The sequence below is a fragment of the Ranitomeya variabilis genome, chromosome 8 (assembly GCF_051348905.1).
Source record: "Ranitomeya variabilis isolate aRanVar5 chromosome 8, aRanVar5.hap1, whole genome shotgun sequence".
Taxonomy (NCBI): domain Eukaryota; kingdom Metazoa; phylum Chordata; class Amphibia; order Anura; family Dendrobatidae; genus Ranitomeya; species Ranitomeya variabilis.
In genome coordinates this window covers 62,099,116-62,123,994 of record NC_135239.1, presented here as the reverse complement: position 1 = coordinate 62,123,994, position 24,879 = coordinate 62,099,116, and the positions used below count along the sequence as shown (strand labels likewise).

The 24,879-nt window shown below is 40.5% G+C and overlaps 1 protein-coding gene across 1 annotated transcript in view; it reads right to left on the bottom strand.

Annotated features, from left to right (window-relative positions):
* LOC143788547 (uncharacterized) overlaps positions 1 to 24,879 on the bottom strand; it is a 690,635-nt gene that overhangs the window by 31,396 nt on the left and 634,360 nt on the right. The gene's annotated exons all lie outside the window — the stretch shown is intronic.

The window sequence follows — 24,879 nt, the reverse complement described above, 5'->3', positions numbered from 1 at the left end:
GCGTGGCAGAAATATAATGATTGCTTGAGTTCACCAGAACAGAACTTGTTTCAGAGTGACCCTCCATTGTGATTCATAAGGAGGTTCCAAATTGGGGGCCCCTTTTTTGATGTCCACACATCATAGTAGGTCATATAAATAGGGAATACTTTCATCAGACAATCCCTTTAACTATTTTCAGGGAATTTGGAGCTCTGAATTACAAATATGGACTTCCATGTGCTATAAAAATATATTTAAAAATGAATCAGGATTTAAGGGGTAACATCTCTGTGTGTGGAAAGTCTTATGGGTCATACAATGCTCTACTCTGAAACAAAATGTGCAAATTGTTTCTTCAGAGAGGAAAAGGATCTGAACTCCAACCACTTGGAAGTAGCAATTCTGAAAGTCAATATTGCCCCATTAACAAGCCTTGTCATGTGATTTAGGATAAAGCTCAAACTACACACTCGATTTGAAGACATGTTTCGGGGTTTTTGGCACTCATCAGTGCAAAGCAAGAGGAGAGATCTGATTGGCTTAATGAGATGCCTATCATGGGCATCTAAGTGGTAACATATCTTCTTGAGAAGGCTGACATGCCTGACATGCTGTTGTGAAGGTGAAGAATCTTATAGGCCATGCAATACTCATCTGGAAAATTAGATATGCAAATTGCCTTTTCAGAAAGAAAGAGGACTTGAAAGAACGTGTGTGCCACCAATTGGAAGTAGCAGTCTTAAAAGTCAATTACCAATATTCCAAAAATTAATCAGTACACATTGTTGGACCTTTTTCTTTGAATTCTCATCGAACTCAAATCAGAAAATTGTGGAGGTCCAATACAATGTAAACAGAGTGGACACTTCCCATCCTCTCTTAGATCTTTAAATAAAAATCTGAACATATGATGATTTTTAAAAAAGATGCTGAAGGATGTGGATGTCAGCATACATAATAGCTGATTGGGCATTTAGACACTTTTTAAGGGATCGGTGATAGTTTTTAAAAAGTGTGAATAATTGGTAAACTTGGTAGATAGGTAAAATAATTTGTAAAATTGTTAAATTGGTCCCACTGGAAATATAAAACTTGTAATTTGTGTAACTTGTGAAATGTGACATATCCCACCCATTATTACTTTAAACTACATTTAAATGGACTGCATTCTTTTAGGTATATCACCACTCTTGTCCCCAAGCTGTAAATATGCCATGATTTTATAATGTGATACAACTACTTCTAATTCAATTGTAGGAAATTAATTGGAAATGGCATTTGATATAACACGTATATATATGATCTATGGTGGATCCCGTTAAATCGGGGAATCTGTGAACAATGTAATCTAGGTGCCTTCTAACTATTCAACAATAGTTGTTGATTTCAGAATAGAAGGTTTGCATGCAGAAGTCGGGGGACTGATGGTAGTGGTAGTGGGGGGATAAATTGCCTAAAGCATTTGAGCTTATTCTTCCATTCACTGGTTGAGTTCTGGCTTAATAATTGTATATAGTACTTATTTACATAGCTCATGCCCACCCACTAGGTACGAATTAATGATTTAATATAAACTTGGTGCAAACATTTATGCTGTATAATTGCACGGAAACTCTCAGTAGTGGTTAAACAGGTTTACAGGTAAATGATCAAAGGAACAGAAACAATAGGGGAGCCAAATAAAGGTGGTACAATGGTGTTTATTGAGGTTATGAAAAAGGTTGTAAATGCTTATGCCAAATGAAACGAGTGGCTTCTAAATCCCTTTCCCCAAAGTACAGCATATTGTGCTACTTTTTGTATGGAATTTATTATAGATGGGATTAATGTAGACTCCAGACCCAATGGAATTTTTGCCTAATCATATTCTAAAGGTAAAGAAATGCGTATATAAATATAACAACACATCTTTATTTAATTTGGCATAAAACTAAAGAGTAAATTGCTTTAGGTGGTTAAGAGCATTTTGAGTAAAGGACCACTAAATTCTATTTGCTAAGGGACAATAAATGCAACAGTCAAGTTTTAACCAATACATAGCATTAAAGTAAAAACACTATATACCAACTACTGTATAACACTATATGTATAGAAATATTTATTCCAAAACCATGGGTGTTAATATTATAACAAAATAAAATCTCTCTCTAAAACAACCTCCAATCTTCTGGGAAGTACTTCCAAAAAATCTGAGTGAGCTGTTGAAATTTGTGCCCAATGAGCCAAAAGAGAATGTTGGCCAAAAGGGCCTGGTTCACAATCAGAAACCCAATTGATCCCAAGGCCACATGTTGTGAAAGAACTAAATTTGTCTTATATTGTCTTAAGGGGCATCTGTCAGTAAGATCAACCCTTCTAAACCTCCAGGTAATTGAAAGTTGAAGAACATGATATTTTGATATCTGCAATCTGATGTCTTATTCCAGATAAATCCACTTTTTTAATATGCAAATGAGCTGGTAAGATTTATGGGCCGGGTACATATTTAAGGGACAATTTGCCTCCAGAACTTATTTTAAATGAAAGGGGGAGTTACCAGTGTGAAACATGTAGAGCAGGAGAGCAGATTGTCAGTCATTACATGTCTCACACTGGTAATGCCTCCATTCGTTTAAAATGAGCTTGAATCTCCTGAAGATCTGTGTCGTAGACCTTAACAGTTCATTTACAATTTCTTGGATCTAAAACATTATATTGCAGATATCAAGGTAACATTTTATTAAACTTTCTATGACTTGCGAGGGTTGATTCTGCTGACAAATTCCCTTTAACCTCAATATGATTAAACCATGACTTCTAGGAGATCATTATGTGCCCAGGCTCAGTCGTCGAACAGGAAAGGGTGATCGTCAAAATGTAGAAAGTGTCACAAAATTGGAAACATGCCATTGTCTGAAAAGGTAATCCTATATTGTAGAAAATAAGTACTCTTCATCAGGATTAATGAAACAAGCAAAAGGGATGGCCATGTACTATTATCCTTTTTAGACCAAAGCACTTTTTCTGTTAGTGTTCTTCTGACCTTCCAAAACCTATAATTTACCATTAGATTGACACATTCTTCCCTTCAGAGACCATGAAGGGCCAGATTAATTAAGATTGGTATTGATGAGGGGGCATGCTGGACTCTCCTGATTCATGATTAAGTGCACACATTTTCATGAGACTGGAGCATCTGACGAGTGGCGTGAGCCTCCATGAGCTACGCCAGAAATTTTTTTCCAGTCAAGGACTAGAGTGGGATTTCTGGCATATGGAATGCCACAGCTTTTCATGAATGAGATTAGCTGTGAAGTCATGCCTCCAACTCGCCCCACTTTGGTGGAGCTGAGAGAACCTGGAGTGAAAATGCCAAAAGTCACAAAATTTAGGCACCACTCTAAGTTACGCCTACATTTTGTGACTTTTCAAAGCTTTTGCTACAGATTTCTGGAATGACTGCTTTCATGAATAGGGCCCTAAGAATGCAAAGTCTAGGGACACCATGCTTTGCAACACTCCAGCCAAAGCTTTGGCATTGTAAATTGCAGTCTTAATCTTGCATGCAGCAGATTGATTTCAAAATCACAAAGCATAGTTCTTTCACTGATGTCAGAGGTGATTTTTATTTGTAACATGCTTCCTTACTACATGGACCTGCTCTGTATGGTAATGTGGTCTACTGCTTCATGGCTGAGCTGTTGTTCCTGGAAGCTTCTACAATCGATCAGTCTGTCAGAATAGGATTCTTGGTGCAAGTATAACCAGCTTTACCACTCATGTGGTAGAACTGGAATACAATGGTACATACGCAGGGTTTTGGACAGGCTTGAGATGATCTAAACCATCCTTAGAGGTATCAACCAAGTGAGGTTGGGTGGGTTTTGGACAGTCATCGTTGACTTTTATGGTGTTCTCCAATTGCACTTTTCTCCACATTCGTGGATCACATTGGGTATTGTGCTGAACCTTCCCACAAAACGGGATTCAAACGTGCGTTCTCTCGTACATCATTTTGGGGCGTATATGCCTACTGGAGGTGGACACGCAGATGCAGTCTACTATGTCTGGTTGCCACCTCCAATAGGCATACATGCCCGAAAAGGATGCACGAGACAGCGCACATTCGCTCTGCCAGCACCATTATAGTGTATGGTCCTCTTGGAGCTTACGTCCATATTTTGCGGGAGCCCTGACTTGGCCCATGAACATTCAGAAAAGTGCAATGTGATAGCACCCTTACATGGATAATTTCTGCTGGGGGTTAAGAGTGAATGATGCACAATACCCTAGAATCCTCTTCTTGGTTTAGCCTCAAGTTAAAATTTTAGTGACTAAGTGGATAAAAGTCTCAGTCAGCCTTTGCTCTAATTTACTAGTATTAAAGGAAGTTATCCCTATTCCTCCCATACAATTCATATTTTTATATAAAGCAGTAAATATCTAAAATGGAGAAGGGTTTCTCCATCTGCAAGGAGTTTGTATGTTCTCCCCGTGTTTGCACGAGTTTCCTGCGGGTTCTCCGGTTTCCCCCCACACTCCAAAGACATACTGATAGGGAGTTTGGATTATGAGTCCCAATGGGGACAGTGATGATAATGTATGCAAAATATGATAGCGTTATATAAGCAAAGCATAATAAATAAAATATAATGTATTTCTTTGGAAGTATTTCCTTTGAAGATGTTCTACAGTTTGTTCATTTGACCTCAGAATAACCTGCACTATGTCACACTATGGCCATTTACAATACCAATTATTGACTCCACATTATAAAGCCAGAACAAAGGCACAAACGTCATAATCTGCTTTGACATTTTGCTTTACTGTACTTTGCAGACCTGTTAAAATTACCTATATGAACTCAAGAAAGATAAACATCTGCCATGAATAAAGAAGCATAGTCAAGATAGCAAAAGAAGTTTTGCTATAACAAAAGAACACTTTATATTCTTAATAACGTGTTGAAGGGAGTGTCCTAATTGACTAGAATAATAACACATTCAGGTGACAGGCAGCTTAGGCCATTGATGAATGAGTCACTGGCAATGTGTGTAAACCTGATCTAACCCTATGTACACCTGCCGTCCCTTTGTACATGATAATAAGAGGTTTATTACCCTTACATTAGCTTTAAAATGCATTATTGTTATATCTCTCTTAAGGCTCATTTACACATAGTAATTTTCTTACATGACTGATTAGTTATAGGCAACTCCCGAAATCATTATGAGCATAAGATGGATTGGCAAGATGAATGTTTGCACCATCACTATTGTTGCAGGCACTAGGAGACGTTGTAATGGAACAACCATTAAACAATTCAAACAGTACACAACTTTACTTCTTTTATATTTCCACATATATCAAAGAAAGGTTCCAAATAAAATGGATATATTGTGTTATGTCTAGGTGCAGAGACGTGGGAGGCAGTGCATACATCAATGATAATCAATTCTGAAACCCTGTGTCATGCACCACTCCCTCACTTCCTGCACAAGAGAGAACACACTCAATCTCTCTTAGATTGTTCCTTTAATCCCTGTCCAGCCCCATGATATTTTTCCATTTTTAGTGAAAAATGGTTTGTTGAAAATTCTGTACATTTATAGCATAAGAAAGGCTTCAACTCAGGAACCAAGTCCATACCATCTACAGCCATGTAATATACAGCAATGTTTCCACTGAAACAGACAGGATATGGGTTGTTTCTGATCCCAATCATGTAATCCCCTTTAAAGGGGATACCCGGGACTTTAAAAAGAAAATTGTGCATAAGTACTAACTGGCAAGTAGTTGCTAAAAGAGGCAACCATCTGCCTGTTGTACCTATTGCCCGTCATTGACCGCTCCTGCTGGAGATTCAGCTGCTCTCTGTCAACAGAGCAGCAGTTTCTCTTCCTGTTTACAGGGTGGGACTACTTTTAGGCATCAGGGAACGGCTGTCAATAGGCATCACACCAGTAGTACTGCCTTGCAAGCAGAAAAAAAAAACTGCCACTCTGTTGATGCGGCATCAGTGGAAGTCTATAACCGCTCTGTCCTGGCAGAGAATAGCGAGGGGCACAACAGGCAGGAAGGTGGCACTTACCTGTTAGTGTAAAGTCCTGGATATCCCCTTTAAATGCCATGGTCATTAGTGCCAGTGTAATCCAAGTGTTTGCATTTATTTAACCCCTTAGTGATCGATCCAATTTTGACCTTAATGACCAGGCCAATTGTTTTTAAAATCTGAACAGGGTTACTTTACGCGGCAATAACTCTGGAATGCTTCAACAAATCCCAGTAATCCTGAGATCTTGAGATTGTTTTACTTTTTTTCACAGCAATTTTTTTTTATCCCCAATTTTGTTTCATTTCACAAGGGTAACAGGATAAAATGACCCCAAAATTTATTGTGCAATTTTTCCTGAGTACGCTGATACCCCGTATGTGGGGAAAAATAAGAATCACAGGTCCAATGGGACCGTGATGCATATCACAGAGGTCTGATGGTTATTATTCCAACCTTGGACATATCCATACTTCCCTGTGGCCTGGTATTTACTGACCTGGAACGTATGGCAACTTGTAGGTGATTTTGTGCACACATATGCTGTAAGCGCCGCTGGGTGTCAGCTGATTCTGACAGTTGACATCCGGCATTCAGTTACAAGAGCGGTCCCGCACCACTCCCAGCACTTTAACCCCTTAAATGGTGTGATCAAACTCGATTGCAGCATTTTGGGGGAAGGCAGAGGGAAGAAAGCCTGTCTGCCCTTGGATCGGAGACCCCCACAATGACACTGCGGGGTCTCGATCATTGCCATGGTGACTCGACACCAGGCTGGGTCTCCTGGGACCTGGAGGAAGACACATGTGGTGTTTCGAAATATGTCATCCATAAGGAATTGAATGTATGCAATACTGTTATTGAAGAAATCTGGAACTTTTTAATGGATAAATAAAAGGTATATTTTACTCTACCATTGGACTGTTCGCTGGAGAAACAAAAAGTTTTTTCTTTACATGTGTGGATTTATTCCAATCCGTTTTCCGTGCCAACTGTAACCACTGGTTATATGCATTCCTGTTTCTTGCTTGCTTTGCCAAAAACTCTTTTTTATATACGGTATATCTTTTTTATATATACACAGTACAGACCAAAAGTTTGGACACACCTTCTCATTTAAAGTTTTTTCTGTATTTTTATGACTATGAAAATTGTGCATTCACACTGAAGGCATCAAAACTATGAATTAATACATATGGAATTAAATACTTAACAAAAAAGTGTGAAACAACTGAAATTATGTCTTATATTCTAGGTTCTTCAAAGTAGCCACCTTTTGCTTTGATGACTGCTTTGCACACTCTTGGCATTCTCTTGATGAGCTTCAAGAGGTAGTCACCGGGAATGGTTTTCTATTCACAGGTGTGCCTGTCAGGTTTAATAAGTGGGATTTCTTGCCTTATAAATGGTGTTGGGACCATCAGTTATGTTGTGCAGAAGTCTGGTGGATACACAGCTGATAGTCCTACTGAATAGACTGTTAGAATTTGTATTATGGCAAGAAAAAAGCAGCTAAGTAAAGAAAAACGAGTGGCCATCATTACTTTAAGAAATGAAGGTCAGTCAGTCCGAAAAATTGGGAAAACTTTGAAAGTGTCCCCAAGTGCAGTGGCAAAAACTATCAAGCGATACAAAGAAACTGGCTCACATGAGGAAAGGAAGACCAAAAATCACATCTGCTTCTGAGGATAAGTGTCATGATCCGTTCCAGGGTTTATTAGTGTCTGCCCTTTTTGGACGGATCATGTCAAGGGTTAACTTTGCTCTGCCTCGTTCTGGGTTCAGGTTGGCTATTTAGCTCCCAGGAATCTTGCTGGCAGTGTCAGCTATAGTTCTGTCTTCGGCTTGTGAACCTGATTCTGGAAACCCTTGGTTTGTCCTGCTGTGAACCCTGACTTGTCCTGTGTCTGTTATCTCCCTCTGTCTGCCCTTTCCCTGCGTTTGTCTATTCTGCTTGATTCCCTGATTCAGATCTCCTGGCTTGGCTATTGACTCTGTTTGGATTTGTCCCTTTTGTAACGTATTTTGCTCGTCCCGGTTTACTGATCTCTTGCTACGTCCTGACTATCCTTTCTGTTTTAATCCTTTTTGTACTGACGTGTTATCTTGTGCCCTGACTCGGCTTTTTCTGACTACTCTCTTGCCACTTGTTGGCATCTGTTCAGCTGCTCAGTGTGTGCAGTCTCGCTTCCCGATAAAGCTCCCCCTGGTGAAGGTTGCACTGTATTGCACTGCAGCTGCATGACAATAAGTTTATCCAAGTCACCAGCCTCAGAAATCGCAGGTTAACAGCAGCTCAGATTAGAGACCAGGTCAATGCCACACAGAGTTCTAGCAGCAGACACATCTCTACTACAACTGTTAAGAGGAGACTTTGTGCAGCAGGCCTTCATGGCCTTCATGGTAAAATAGCTGCTAGGAAACCACTGCTAAGGAAAGGCAACGAGCAGAAGAGACTTGTTTGGGCTAAAGAACACAAGGAATGGACATTAGACCAATGGAAATCTGTGCTTTGGTCTGATGAGTCCAAATTTGAGATCTTTGGTTCCAACCACCGTGTCTTTGTGCGACGCAGAAAAGGTGAACGGATGGACTCTACATGCCTGGTTCCCACCGTGAAGCATGGAGGAGGAGATGTGATGGTGTGGGGGTGCTTTGCTGGTGACACTGTTGGGGATTTATTCAAAATTGAAGGCATACTGAACCAGCATGGCTACCACAGCATCTTGCAGTGGCATGCTATTCCATCCAATTTGCGTTTAGTTGGACCATCATTTATTTTTCAACAGGACAATGACCCCAAACACACCTCCAGGCTGTGTAAGGGCTATTTGACCAAGAAGGAGAGTGATGGGGTGCTACGCCAGATGACCTGGCCTCCACAGCCAGCAGACCTGAACCCAATCAAGATGGTTTGGGGTGAGCTGGACTGCAGAGTGAAGACAAAAAGGCCAACAAGTGCTAAGAATCTCTGGGAACTCCTTCAAGATTGTTGGAAGACCATTCCCGGTGACTACCTCTTGAAGCTTATCAAGAGAATGCCAAGAGTGTGAAAAGCAGTCATCAATGCAAAGGGTGGCTACTTTGAAGAACCTAAAATATAAGACATAATTTCAGTTGTTTCACACTTTTTTGTTAAGTATATAATTCCACATGTGTTAATTCATAGTTTTGATGCTTTCAGTGTGAATGTACAAATTTCATAGTCATGAAAATACAGAAAAATCTTTAAATGAGAAGGTGTGTCCAAACTTTTGGTCTGTACTATATATATATATATTATTTTTGCTCTTTTTGTTTGCTAAACTACTTTCTACAGAGCCAAGGCAGGGTGTGCTGATGTTATCAGTGAAACATTTATTTCACAATACAAATTTTTTATCACATTTTCTCTGTGATAGTCTGATAAAAAGAATCAATGTTTTATTTTTTTTTTTCTTACTGTGTACACCATAGACATAGAGGATAAATATTGTAATAATTTTATATTTCTGGGTGTATACTTTTCTGGTTTATTTTTACATGTCAATTGCGTTTTAAATGGCAAAACATTTTTCCCATTATTTTTTTATGCTTTATATTTTTACAAGTATACCGAAAGGGCTAAAAGCCACACTAGTGACCCAGCCTTTCTCTATGGGCATTTCAAATATACATTTTAATAACATTACCTTTAAATGTTAATGGTTCAGTGGGGCTAAATACAGTGGAATAAAATTGTGGGGTCCTAGGTGGTTTACATGCATAGCTTTTAGAAGGTTTTAGTGCGCTGTCCTGCCATCCATATTATTGTACAATCCATGATGGGAGGACATGTTTGGAGCTTATCATTATTTTTAATAGACGGTCTTGTGTCCTTCTGTCACATTGTTGTATTTGAGCCAAAATATTTCCAAAGTTTTGACTCAAATGTTATTAGTTCTTTTTCCCCCTCTTTTTTAGACCTTTTATGTTATTATTATTTTTTTTATTTAGTCACACTATGTTACTTGTACACTCAATAGTTTGATTGCGGGTCTAATGCACAGCAATACCCATGTATTAAAGTTCATTGGGCCTGCCAGTGTAAGGACTCCTTCAGATGTAATTATTTTCCGCTTACGAGAAAAACAGACTGATTATTGTGGTCCAAGTGGGGTCAGTTTTTCTCACACGCAAGAAAAAAAAGAAGTTTCTCCACCTTCTTCTTTTTGACAGTATTTGAAAAGGACCATTCTCTGATCTATTCACAAACTGATAGACTTGAATTGACCCTCGGATCAAAAACAGATATGTCTGATATTTTCTGTTGACCTTTTGGTCTGAGGAACAAAAAATTGGACATGTTCACAGCCCCACAGGATGTCATAGGTTCAAGAAAATCATGGATAGTTCTTGCATGAGAAAATTCAAAGTGTGAACAAGCCCGTACACTGACAGGAGGTCTGTTATACTCTGCTTATGTGGCCAATAGGTGATATATTATGGTTAGTGTTGAGCGATACCGTCCGATACTTGAAAGTATCGGTATCGGAAAGTATCGGCCGATACCGTCACAGTATCGGAATCCAATCCGATACCGATACCCGATACCAATACAAGTCAATGGGACTCATGTATCGGACGGTATCCCTGATGGTTCCCAGGGTCTGAAGGAGAGGAAACTCTCCTTCAGGCCCTGGGAACCATATAAATGTGTAAAAGAAAGAATTAAAATAAAAAATATCGCTATACTCACCTGTCCGACGCAGCCGGGACTTCAGCGAGGGAACCGGCAGCGTTGTTTGTTTAAAAATCGCGCTATTACTTGGTTACGTGAATTCCCGGCTTGTGATTGGTCAGGTCGGCCATGTTGCCGGGACGCGGACCAATCACAGCAAGCCGTGACGAAATTACGTCACGGCTTGCTGTGATTGGTCCGCGTCCCGGCAATATGGCCGCCCTGACCAATCACAAGCCGGGACGTCACGGGAGGCTGGACACGCGCTCATTTTAAAATGGGCGCGTGTCCAGCCTCCCGTGACGTCACGGCTTGTGATTGGTTGCGCCGCGATCAACCAATCACAAGCCGGGAGGCTGGACGCGCTCATTTTGAAATGGGCGCGTGTCCAGCCTCCCGTGACGTCACGGCTTGTGATTGGTTGCGCCGCGATCAACCAATCACATGCCGGGAGGCTGGACGCGCTCATTTTGAAATGGGCGCGTGTCCAGCCTCCCGGCTTGTGATTGGTTGACCGCGACGCAACCAATCACAAGCCGTGACGTCACGGGAGGCTGGACACGCGCCCTTTTTAAAATGAGCGCGTTTCCAGCCTCCCGTGACGTCACGGCTTGTGATTGGTTAATGGCGGCCATGTTGCCGGGACGCGGACCAATCACAGCAAGCCGTGACGTATTTTCGTCACGGCTTGCTGTGATTGGTCCGCGGCCCGGCAACATGGCCGCCCTGACCAATCACAAGCCGGGACTTCGCGTAACCATGTAAAAGCGGGAATTTTAAACAAACAACGCTGCCGGTTCCTGCGCTGAGGTCCCGGCTGCGTCGGACAGGTGAGTATAGCGATATTTTTTATTTTAATTCTCTATTTTACACATTTTAACATTAATGTTGTTCCGATACCCGATACCCGATACCACAAGAGTATCGGAATCCCGGTATCGGAATTCCGATACAGCAAGTATCGGCCGATACCCGATACTTGCAGCATCGGAATGCTCAACACTAATTATGGTATCTAACCATAATGATGAGCCAAGACGTTTGAAGTTCTTTAGTATGGACTGTGTAGTCCGTAAAAGGCACTGTCTCTTCAAAATTATTCCAATTGCTAGAAGTTTAATTATTAAATTAATTATTAGCTACATTCTTCCACCATAGATGATGATGTTCTACGTTCAGATCAGTGGTTTAAGGGGCACCTATACATATATACATAATGTTTCAGAATAAGCTGTCATGCGTGCACATGTGAAATAATGCCATTTCTGTACCTTATATCAATCGTATCCAACATTTTGAACAGTCTCCATTTGTAAGCTGGTGGGTAGGGTTTAACTGCTAGGTGTCTCCTATACGCACAGACAGATGGACTTCTGCTCTAATCTCCATGTTTCTGAATCCTGCATTGGATAAGCTCAATAAAATTGCCTCATAATCTGTCTTTTTATGCCTCTGCTTACTTTCTCACTCCGCTTCTCTCTCCTTTTCTCCTTCATAGACTTCAATATGCTCTGTAACCTCATACAGTTAGTCCTCGGGTTATGATGGTCTCGAGTTACGTCGTTTCGTGGTTACGACACTTTATACGACGCCTCATTCCGACTTACGCGGTTTTGCATCGTAAGTCGAACTACGTGCAACTACGTGCAGCGGCGGAAGAATAGAGTCCCAGTACTGTACACTGTACCCAGTTACACGAGGAAAACGAGTCTCCTGCACGCCATAACACCCTTCATTATGGCTCCCAAACGTAAGCTAGACTCATCTGATACCAGTGCATCAAAGAAAAGGAAGGCCATCACCATGGAGGTGAAAGTGGATATCAAAAGGCGATCTGATAAGGGGGAAACACCAACAGAAATGGCAGGTCATTAGGACTTAGTCGTTCGACTGTATTATACAGTACTGTATGAACGTATGGTCCGACTTACGTCGAAATTCGGTTTACGACGCCACGTAAGAACGGATCAACGTCGTAAGTCGAGGACTACCTGTACTTTACTGAGCTGCCCAATCCTCCTTGTCTTGTGAATTAGGGATTTGATCAAGTTGTTGGGTGATAGAGTCACTCAGGAAGCAGGGGAAAAAGAGAAGTAGCTCCTAAGTGGAGAAAGAAGCAGCTTTAGCTGATTAGCGACTATAAGAAACGTTGTAATTTATCTCATCATATTAATTAATGCAAAGTTTTTCTTACAGCAAATAGCTGCAGGTTTTCTATTAATTAAACAGGTAGATTTTGCAATTCTGTCATAAATGAGTGGCTCAATGCATCCCAGGATCTTGCACGTCATCACTTAAAGTGTGCACCGTGAAAAAAGAAAAATCAATTTAGCATATCTCCTAATATATAGCTGTAAAGATTATAAGGTCTCATTTTCTATTTACAATGCCATGCAAGTACCTTTAGCCTTAGTGCTTGGGCCTGAAAGAATTCAAATTAAATAGCTATCAGTATATTCCCCCGAAGCCAAGACCTGACAAAAGTGGAGAAGAAATGCTTGCTCCAAATTGAAGAGAGTCCATAAGCTAAAGGCTACACTTAGGTATAATAAATCAAGCAGAACAGAACATTAGATGTTGTTTTTGTCAACTCGAACAGTCGCCTACACAGCCACAAGCTGTTGACTGTCTCGAAAAATGACTGAACTTATAGCTTAGGCTATCAGTACAGTCAAACAAGCCTCACCTAACTCGTTGGCTGACATTTGCTCACCTGAATTTTAAAGCCTGTTACAGCAATAATAGTGAAAAAAAAGTCTAGTTCTGAGATTTCAATTATCCAGAGTGATGAGAGATCGGAAACAAACACTGGCGATAATTGTATTTACAAATATGTATTTCTATTTAATAGAATCATATTTCTACACAGACTTGTCTCCTCTAAAAGAGCTACCGTATATACGTTAGGATTCTCGATATTAACAATTTGCAAGTATTTTTAAGAACTGTGAGGTTAATTAAATGAGTATGAAAAATCTTTCCATAAGTAATGTAGCAAGGTCATAGGTCTCTTTCTAAAACCACACAAACTAAGATGAAATTGTTTTTTTTTCTTATTTTCTAGACTAAAACTTAAATTGAATGGGATATTCACATCTCGTACATTTATATACAGTACAGACCAAAAGTTTGGGCACACCTTCTCATTTAAAGATTTTTCAGTATTTTCATGACTATAAAAATTGTACATTCACACTGAAGGCATCAAAACTATGAATTAACACATGTGGAATTACCGTATATACTCGTGTATAAGCCGAGATTTTCAGCCCATTTTTTAGGCTGACAGTGCCCCTCTCGGCTTATACTCGAGTTATTGTCCCTCGAGGGTTGGAGGGGGAGCGGCGGCTGTGACATATTCACCTGCTCCTGGCACAGTCCCTGCATCTCTGGTCTCCGGGTGCTGACAGCTTCTTCCAGCATTGAGCGGTCACGTGGTACCACTCATTACAGTAATGAATATGGAAGCGACTCCACTCCCATACGGGTGGAGCTGCAAATTCATTACTGTAATGAGTGGTAACGGTGATCGCTCAACGCTGGAAGAAGCTGTCAGCGCCTGGAGACCGGAGATGCAGGGACTGCGCCAGGAGCAGGTGAGTATAATGGGGAGGGGGAGCACTGCGCGATATTCACCTCTCCTGGTTCCGGGTGCTGCTCTGTCTCCGCGTCCTCTGCAGTGACGCTCAGGTCAGAGGGTGCGATGAGGTGGTTAGTCCGCGCCCTCTGCCTGAACGTTAGTGCAGAGGACGCAGAAGACACAGCAGCGCCGGATAAAGGACGGGTGAATATAGCAAGTGCCGGGGGCCTGAGCGACGAGAGGTGAGTATGATTTTTTTTTTTTTAATTGCAGCAACAGCATATGGGGCAAATATCTCTATGGAGCATCTTATGGGGCCATATTCAACATTTGTGCAGCACTAAATGGGGCAAATACCTTTATGGAGCATCTTATGGGGCCATAATCAACATTTGTGCAACATTGTATGGGGCAAATATCTCTATGGAGCATCTTATGGGGCCATAATCAACATTTGCGCAGCATTTTATTGGGCAAATGTCTCTATGGAGCATCTTATGGGGCCCTTATTAACCTTTATTCAGTACTGTATGGGGCAAATGTGTCTATGGAGCATCTTATGGTGCCATTATTAACCTTTGTGCAGCAATATATGGGGCATATTTTAATATGGAGCATCTTATGGGGCCCATCATGAACTGTATGGAGCATTATATGGGGCTCCTGATTCAATATGGATATTCAAAAACACTTAACCTACTGATATCTCAATTAATTTTACTTTTATTGGTACCTATTTTTATTTTTGAAATTTACCCATAGCTGCTGCATTTTCCACCCTAGGCTTATACTCGAGTCATTAAGTTTTTCCATTTTTTTTGTGGCAAAATTAGGGGTGTCGGCTTATATTCGGATCGGCTTATACTCGATTATATACGGTATATACTTCACACAAAAAAGTGTGAAACAACTGAAATTATGTCTTATATTCTAGGTTCTTAAGTAGCTACCTTTGGCTTTGATGTCTGCATTGCACACTCTTGGCATTCTCTTTATGAGCTTCAAAGAGGTAGTCACCGGGAATGGTCTTCACTTCACAGGTGTGCCCTGTCAGGTTTAATAAATGGGATTTCTTGCCTTAAAATGGGGTTGGGACCATCAGTTGTGTTGTGCAGAAGTCTGGGGGATACACAGCTGATAGTCCTACTGAATAGACTGATAGAATTTGTATTATGGCAAGAAAAAAGCAGCTAAGTAAAGAAAAGCGAGTGGCCATCATTACTTTAAGAAATGAAGATCAGTCAGTTCAAAAAATTGGGAAAACTTTAAAAGTGTCCCCAAGTGCAGTTGCAAAAACCATCAAGCGCTACAAAGAAACTGGCTCACATGAGGACTGCCCCAGGAAAGGAAGACCAAGAGTCACTCTGCTTCTGAGGATAAGTTTATCTGAGTCACCAGCCTCAGAAATCGCAGGTTAACAGCAGCTCAGACTAGAGACCAGGTCAATGCCACACAGAGTTCTAGCAGCAGACACATCTCTACATCAACTGTTAAGAGGAGACTTTGTGCAGCAGGCTTTCATGGTAAAATAGCTGCTAGGAAACCACTGCTAAGGACAGGCAACAAGCAGAAGAGACTTGTTTGGGCTAAAAAACACAAGGAATGGACATTAGACCAGTGGAAATCTGTGCTTTGGTCTGATGAGTCCAAATTTGAGATCTTTGGTTCCAACCACGGTGTCTTTGTGCGACGCAGAAAAAGTGAACGGATGGACTCTACATGCCTGGTTCCCACTGTGAATCATGGAGGAGGTGTGATGGTGTGGGGGTGCTTTGCTGGTGACACTGTTGGGGATTTATTCAAAATTGAAGGCATACTAAACCAGCATGGCTACCACAGCATCTTGCAGCAGCATGCTATTCCATCCGGTTTGCAATGACCCCAAACACACCTCCAAGCTGTGTAAGGGCTATTTGACCAAGAAGGAGAGTGATGGGGTGCTAAGCCAGATGACCTGGCCTCCACAGACACCAGACCTGAACCCAATCGAGATGGTTTGGGGTGAGCTGGACCGCAGAGTGAAGGCAAAAGGGCCAACAAGTGCTAAGCATCTCTGGGAACTCCTTCAAGATTGTTGGAAGACCATTCCTGGTGACTACCTCTTGAAGCTCATCAAGAGAATGCCAAGAGTGTACAAAGTAGTCATCAAAGCAAAAGGTGGCTACTTTGAAGAACCTAGAATATAAGACATAATTTCAGTTGTTTCACACTTTTTTGTTAAGTATATAATTCCACATGTGTTAATTCATAGTTTTGATGCCTTCAGTGTGAATGTACAATTTTCATAGTCATAAAAATACAGAAAAATCTTTAATTGAGAAGGTGTGTCCAAACTTTTGGTCTGTACTATATATCCACTGAAATACCATAAATGTAAAGTAAGTGCAGGCCGCACCAAGGGGACCCTCATTTATCTCAAGTACAGGGTCATATTGCATGCGCCTGTCAGTAGAAGGGTGATCGGCATTGTAATACAAATGAGTAGGAATTCTGACCAGTGCTCCACTGACAGGTTCGATTAGTGGGTCCCATAACCATTGAGTCATAAGTGTACTAAATGGGAATTCCTCTTTAAGGAATATTGCAATGGACTAAGGCTGTGCAAACAATAAGATTAGTGTTGGGCAAAAAAAATTGTTCATCAGACACACATACTATATCTCTGGCAACCGCTTATCTACCTGGGCGAAAAATACTGATTGTTGAAACATAGATGCCCTGCTTTTCCCTACCTTGCCCCGATTCAGCATTCATTAACCCCTTACTAACAGCTGCCATGAATTGGGCTATAGGGTGAGCCCGCCTCAAGTGTGACAGACAGTGGAGCTCCACCAGCAACTGCACACAGCATTTAACAGGTTAACAATCTCTGACTATGGCATTAATAGCAAGCTAACATGAAGCATGCCATCGGTTGCCTTGTGACTTGACCACTGCGCAACCAAAGGTTGCTATCACATCCAGGGGTGTGTTGAAGACCCCATGCCAGTCATCTTGACGCTCCGTTGGAACCCAGGCAGTAGTCAGGCTTCAAAGGAGACTGTGATTTTTAGTCCATACAGTAATACTGTGCTTTATACAGCACAAGTGATCAGATGACTGCATGTTCAGGTCTAATAAAGGGACTAACAAATATAATAAACAGAAAAAAGTTTTAAAAAAAGATGAAAAGATAAAAAACATACAAGTTAGAATCACCCACAAAAGTCAGATTTATGAAAATAGAAAATGAAATAACCCAAGTGGTAAACACAGTGATCATTTAAAAAAATCAAACAAGACTGCAAAAAAATGCTGTAAAAAGTGATAAAAATATCTTATCAATCCCAAATACATTGTCTGGTCCCCAAATTTTTTTTTTTTATAAGTAAAATAATAAAGAAACTGGACAAAATTGGTATCACCGTAAACGTACTAAAAAGGAGAATCATGATGCCAGGTCATACAGTGGATAAAAAAAATATTTGATACACTGCAGATTTTGCATGTTTTCCCAACTGCAAAGAATGACGAGGTCTGTAATCTTTTATAGTAGGTACATTTCAACTGTGAGAGACAGAATCTTAAAGAAAATTCAGAAAATCAAATTATATGATTTTTACATAATTAATTTGCATTTTATTGCATGAAATAAGCATTTCATACAATAGCAAAGCAGAACTTATTATTTGGTACAGAAACCTTTGTTTGCAATTACAGAGGTCAGACGTTTCCTGTAGTTCTTGATCAAGTTTGCATACAATGCAGCAGGGATTTTGGCCCACTCCTTCATACAAATCTTCTCCTGGTCTTTCAGATTTTGAGGCTGGCACTGCACAACATTGAGTTTCAGCTCCCTCAAAAGATTTTCTTTTGCGTTCAGGTCTTGAGACTGGCTAGGCCACTACAGGACCTTGAAATGTTTCTTACAAAGCCACTCCTTAGTTGTCCTGGCTGTGTTTTTCTGCTCATTGTTATACAGGAAGACCCAGTTATGACCTATCTTTGATGATCTTATTGAGGAAAGAAGGTTGTTGGCCAAAATCTTGCGATACATGACCCCACCCATCCTTCCTTTAATACGGTGCAGTCATCCTGTCCCATTTTCAGAAAATCACCCTCAAAGTATGAGGTTTCCCCAACATGCTTCACGGTTGGGTTGGGACTGTACTCATCCTTCTTCCTCCAAACACAGCAACTCAACTTGATACCAAAAAGTTCTATTTTGGTCTCATCTGACCACATGACCTTCTCGATTGCCTCCTCTGGATCATCCAGATGGTCATTGGTGAACTTCAAATGGGCCTGGACACGTCCTGGCATTTTAATCCATGATGGCTTAGTGTTCTATGGTAATGTTTGAGACTGTGGTCCAAGCTCTCTTCAGGTCATTGACCAGGTCGTCTTGTGTAGCTCTGGGCTGATTCCTGACCTTTCTCAAAATCCCCCTTATCCCAGGAGGCAAAATCTTGCATAGAGCCCCAGACCGAGGAAGATTGACAGTCATCTTTTGTTTTTTTCCATTTTCTAATAATTGTGCCAACAGTTGTTGCCTTCTCACCAAGCTTCTTGCCTATTGTCCTGTAACCCATCTCAGCCTTTTACAATTTTGTCCTTGTTGTTCTTAGATAGCTGTTTGGTCTTGGCCATGGTAGAGAGGTTGGATTGTGATCGATTGAGTGTGTGGATATTTGTCTTTTATACGGGAAACAAGTTCAAACAGGTGCAAATAATACAGGTAATGAGTGCACAGTAGGAGGGCTTCTTAAAGAAAAACTAACAGGTCTGTGAGAGCCAGAATTCTTGCTGGTTGGTAGGTGATCAAATACTTATTTTATGCAATAAAAATAAATTTAATTATGTAAAACTCATACAATGTGATTTTCTGTTTTATCTTTATATTCTTTCCCTCACAGTTGAAGTGTACCCATGATAAAAATTACAGACCTCTCCATTCTTTGTAGGTGGGAAAACTTTCAAAATTGGCAGTGTATCCAATACTTATTTTTCCTACTGTACTTATCACACAATATACATTGTAAAAACAACTGCCAAAAAACAATGTCAGAATTGTGAGGGTTTTTTTTCACAATTTCACTGCACTTGGACTTTTTTTTTTCCCCATTAACAAAGAAAACTATGTGGTACAATGTATGGTGGCTCAGTATTGCTTTGCAGCGCTGATGTCCCGGGTTCAAATCCCACCAAGGACAACATCTGCACAGTTTGTATGTTCTCCCCATGTTTGTGTGGGTTTCCTCCGGGTTTCCTCCCACACTCCAGAGACAGACTGTTAGGGAATTTAGATTGTGAGCCCCAATGGGGACAGTGATGAAAAGCGCTGTGGAATTAAAGTCGCTGTATAATCAAGAAGCATAAATAAATAAAAATGAATTGTGTTATTCGAATGTACAACTCCTCCCCCAAAAACAAGCCCTCACACATCTATGTGAACAGCAAGAAAAAAAGTAATGACTCTTTGAATAAGGGGAGAACACCCTCCCCCCCAAAAAAAAAGTTAGAACCCCTTAGAGGGAGGAGTTAATGTAATATGCATGTGTGTACAGTAAGAGGCCACAAGTCCTTAGGTACTAGCCTACTATTGAAATGTCCTTCGCACTGAATGTGCCCCTAGTCCATCCATCAATTTATTGGGAGATCCAACTCACTTCCTTAAGAAAAAAATACAATAATGTCCAAGATTTGAAAGGATCTTCAGTCCATTCTTGAGACAAGATAAAAGAGCTACCTGGACAAAGCCTTTGTGCCATCTAGGGTGACGTAAAGCTAGACAAGATTTGCCTCTTTCATGGTCCCAAAAGTTAGCAGATCTGTGACTTCTTATTTTAATTATTCTCTTGGTCCTTACTTTAAAATCAAATAAAAACAAAAGTAAAGCAAATATTTTCCTTGAAAGCCCAGCTCCATGGGTTTACATTTTACTTTAAATTGGAGAGGTAGATTATTGTTCATTTGTGTGTTTACTTCTTGTTAGTTGAACCTTCGCATTTCTTCAGCTGTATTCACCTACTACATTGGCACCTACACACAAGTTCTAAAACTCAGCAGCATTAATCAATACTAAACCTCAACAGTGCAATAAGTGCTTTGTACAAATGAGAAAAAAATAAGGTTCTTATATTCTGCAGATTCCCTACTGTCAGTTTCATGAACTCTTCCCATGCAAGTTATCCTTAGATTTTTAATTCCAACCTTTTAAACCCTTAAAGGGAATTTATCAGCAGCTTTTTGCTGCATAATCTTGCAGCAGCTTAATGTAGGGGCAGAGACCCCAATTCCAGTGATTTGTCACTCGCTCAGCAGCTTGCTGTAGTTTCAGTGCAATCTGTGTTTTATCACCCAGAGATTATCACTGCTGGACTAGGTGTCATGTGCAAACCAGACCAGCTAATCTGTGTAACTCTGCCCCCCACCACTGATTGGCAGGTTGACGACAGTGTACATAGGAAGCTGCCAATTAGGAGTGTGGGCGGGGTTATACAGAGCACAGCATTTAAAGCACTGATATATCTACAGCAGAGAAAACAAGGATTCTATTAGCATTTCACAAAGCAGCCTAGAAAGTGACACATTGCTGGAAACAGGCTCCGCTCCCACATCATGCTACTTTCAGGTTACATAGCAAAAACCTTGGGAATTTATTATTTCCAAACTTTTTTTTCTTGTTTTAAGTGCTATAACTATTGACATAGGGATATGAAGGCTTGATATTTTGGACTACTTGCAGTTTTGAATAACATCATTCATCTTACCATACAATGCGCAGGAAAATTAGTAAAAAAAATTACAATTGTGGGAAAAAATATAGCAATTCTGCCACTGCTGTTCGGGTTTTTGCTTTACGATGTTCATCGTGCAGTAAAAATGATCTGGTAACGTATTTTCCAGGTCAGTATTATTGCGTCGATACCAAACTTACCCAGTTTTTTTTTTTAAAAGTGGGGGTTGCATCTTTTAGTCCAGATGTACCTTATGGTGTGGTTGTTTATGGTGGGGAGAGGAGTGGCAGTGGGGTAGGAGCGGGTCACAGGAGGCAGTAGCTGGTTACTGCAGCTACTATGTGTACCTGCTGTTAAAGAAAATGAATATTCACTGCTCTCCATGCCCATCGTACCTCCCACCTCTATGCACTGACGTGTGCACCGAGAGGTGGGAGGGACTTTGGGAGTGGGAAGCAGTGAATATTCATCTTCTTTAATAGCGGGCATATTGTTTGCTGCAGCCGCCGGCTCCTGCAGCTGCTGGGCGATCACGTGTGCTCACTATTAAAGAGAATGAATATTCACAGCTCCCCAAGTCCATGGGAGTGGAAAGCAGTGAATACTCATTTGCTTTAATAGTGGGCACACATGATCGCCCAGTCGCTGCAGGAAGCCGGCAACTGCGGCTAACAGTGTGCCTGTTATTAAACAGAATGAATATTCACTGCTCTCCACTCGTCACAGGCATGGGGAGCAGTGAATTCTCTGGCAGCTGACCTCAGCATGTGGGAATGTAAGGCAAGGGAGCGGGGGAAGGCAAGTAAAATCTTTTTTTTATGTGTGCACCATGATGGGGGCAATATATACCAGGATGGAGATGGGGGGACCATGTTTACCAGGATGGGGCCATGTATACCAGGATGGGCATGAGGGAACCATGTATACCAGGATGGAAATGGGGGGGGGATGGTGTATACCAGGATGGGGCCATGTATACCAGGATGGACATGAGGGGATCATGTATACCAGGATGGAGATGAGGGGCCTTGTATACCAGGATGGGGATGAGGGACCATGTATACCAGGATGGAAATGAGGGGCCATGTATACCAGGATGGGAATGGTCGCCATGTACACCAGGATGGGTGTGAACCAATGACTAAATGGATTGGGGGCCACTTATACCTGGATTAGGACATATATGCCAGGATAGGGACATGTATATACGAGGATGAGGGATATTAGTACAGAATTGGGGGACATTACACCTGTAGCAATATCAGCAGCAGTTGCCCCCCATAACAGTGTGTCATGACCGCATTTTTTGCTTCATTTTTTTTCCTCCTCTAAAACCTAGGTGCGTCTTATAGTCCGAAAAATAATATTTTTATATTATTTCAGTGGTGAAAACAAATTTTGTAGTTCAAAAAAATTTTTTTTTTGTATTTCTCATCATTTTCTGAGATTTATTTCATTTCTTGCCAATGGAACTGTATGAAGGCTTGTTTGTTGCGTCCTGAGTTGCCATTTTTGTTGATATCATTTTGGAGTACATACAACATTATGATTGCTTTTTATAAAAAAAAATTTCGGAGGTGGGAGAGTGTGGCAATAGAAAAATGGATATTTTTTATGTTGCCGTTTAACATATGGTTGAAGATGAGCATATGATTTTTTTCGATAATGACGCTACCAAATATGTTTTTAATTTACCAAACTTTTTAAATTTTAATTTTATTTTTTTAGTCAGCTGAGGAGATGAACCTGCTATCGCGTGTTTGATCATTATCCTATAGACTGCAATATTACACTGTATGGGGAAATCATGGTTTTCCTAAGCAGCTTAAAGGGTGGTTGAGCTTCACAGGAGGCCCAAGATGCCATTCACCAGGTGAAGGGGGAACGATGGAAGCTAGTGCGTCATTTAAATGCCACTGTCTGAGATTATTTAGTTAAGTGGCTACACTGAAGCGTTCTGAGTTGGCTTCAATTGCTGCAGTTAGAGGCAGATGCCGGTAACGTAACACAGCCGGTATCTGCCTAGTGTAAAGAAGGCACAGCTCCTTACCCATCTTCATACTTTTCATACTTTTCTTGGCAATCTATGGCAAAAAAATTAAAATTAAGTCTTTGTCGATTATGGAATTAAAGACTCTCTACATAGTTAAAAATATATTGACCTAACCTCTTCAGAATCTATTAATCACTTGAAATGCTGCATTGCAATTGATCACCATTAGTGATGAGCGAATATACTCGTTACTCGAGATTTCTTGAGCACGCTCGGGTGTCCTCCGAGTATTTTTAGTGCTCAGAGTTTTCGCTTTTTTCTTGCCGCAGCTGAATGATTTACATCTGTTATCCAGCATAAGTACATGTGGGGGTTGCCTGGTTGCTAGGGAATCCCCACATGTACTTATGTTGCTACCTTTCGACTTTTAGGGGAAAAAAGATATTTAACATTATAGTAAATAGATCAATATATCCTCAGAGCATTGTACAAGTGTTCAGTATGGAAACCAAGGCTTTATACAAGGCTGTAAACAAAATTATAATTGTTTAAAAGCAAGAGTCCCGCCTGGGTGATTTTTTTAAACATGGGAATTCATCCATAACGTTGCTATTTTTTTTGTGTGAGAGCGTCATGAAATGCTGGTATAAAGTTCAGGCTATTTCATGGTACATTTATGGAATAAAGTGTAATTTTTAACATGAGAAGTCATACCTATTTTAATAACACTCCAGAAAACTTCTATACAGTACTGAGATTTCTCACCTATATTTAAAAGGCTGGAAAATCAGGAGTATATAGTTATTTTTAACACAACTTTGGTAAAAGTTACTTGCTTGTTTATTCTACATGTGGAGAAGGGAGACAAGAATTTATATACATACTACATTTGGTTTATTATTTCTACTAGGAGGAGAATTTCAGTATATTCTTTTTCTTCTTCTCAGGTGGATTACGAATAACATACAGTATATTAAAACATTAATCGCTTTTTAGAAAAAAATTAAGCCCTTAGGAATGCAGCCAATTTTTATTTTGGTACTTTCTTTTTTTCAAATAGCTATAGATTTTTGTTTTACTTCTTTGTCAACATAGATTTTTGGGGGATTTTTTGCTAGACGAGCTGTAGTTTTGAAGGACACCATTCATTTTACCATATATCATAAAGGAAAATGGCAAAAAAGAGGATTTTGGGTACTAATCATAAAAGTCTTCATTGGATGAGGGAGGTGGGGTACAGGAAATCATGGGTGAAGTCTACTGCCAACAGGGGGCTAACACTAAAAACATACCAAAAAAAACAAAAACAAGTCGGCTCCTCCCCAGCAGGCTACACTAAGCCTACTATCATTCAACACTTCATTGGGGAACATAGGAAACCATCGGATGTGTCAAAGCAGTCCCTGGCATAGGAAACATAACATTCTCACAAAGAATAGTTATCTCACAGGTTACTACTAGGGATCAGTGAACATGCTCGGTGATGCTCGGTTATAACTCGAGTATCATGGTGCTCGGATATGCTCATTACTCTGAGTAATGGGTGGTGCACTATGTAAAACTCGAATCCCTGCCCTTCATCTTTGGCACCTGCTACACAGCCAATAAGCATGCAGAGATTGCCTGCGCATCTCTGTAATGCCGTAGCCATCTTGGTTGTGGCATTACAATGATTGACTTGCCATGTGACATCATCAGGGATTATAAAAGAACATGGTTCACACAGCTCAGCACATTGATGCCATTGCACAGCTCTGGTTAAATTTGTCACATGTATTAGGTGGTCTGAAAAAAAATGTTAAAGAAATTTACGGGCTTTCTGTTATATTTAGCATTCCAAACAAGCATTAAAGAAATAGCTGCATTACATTTTAT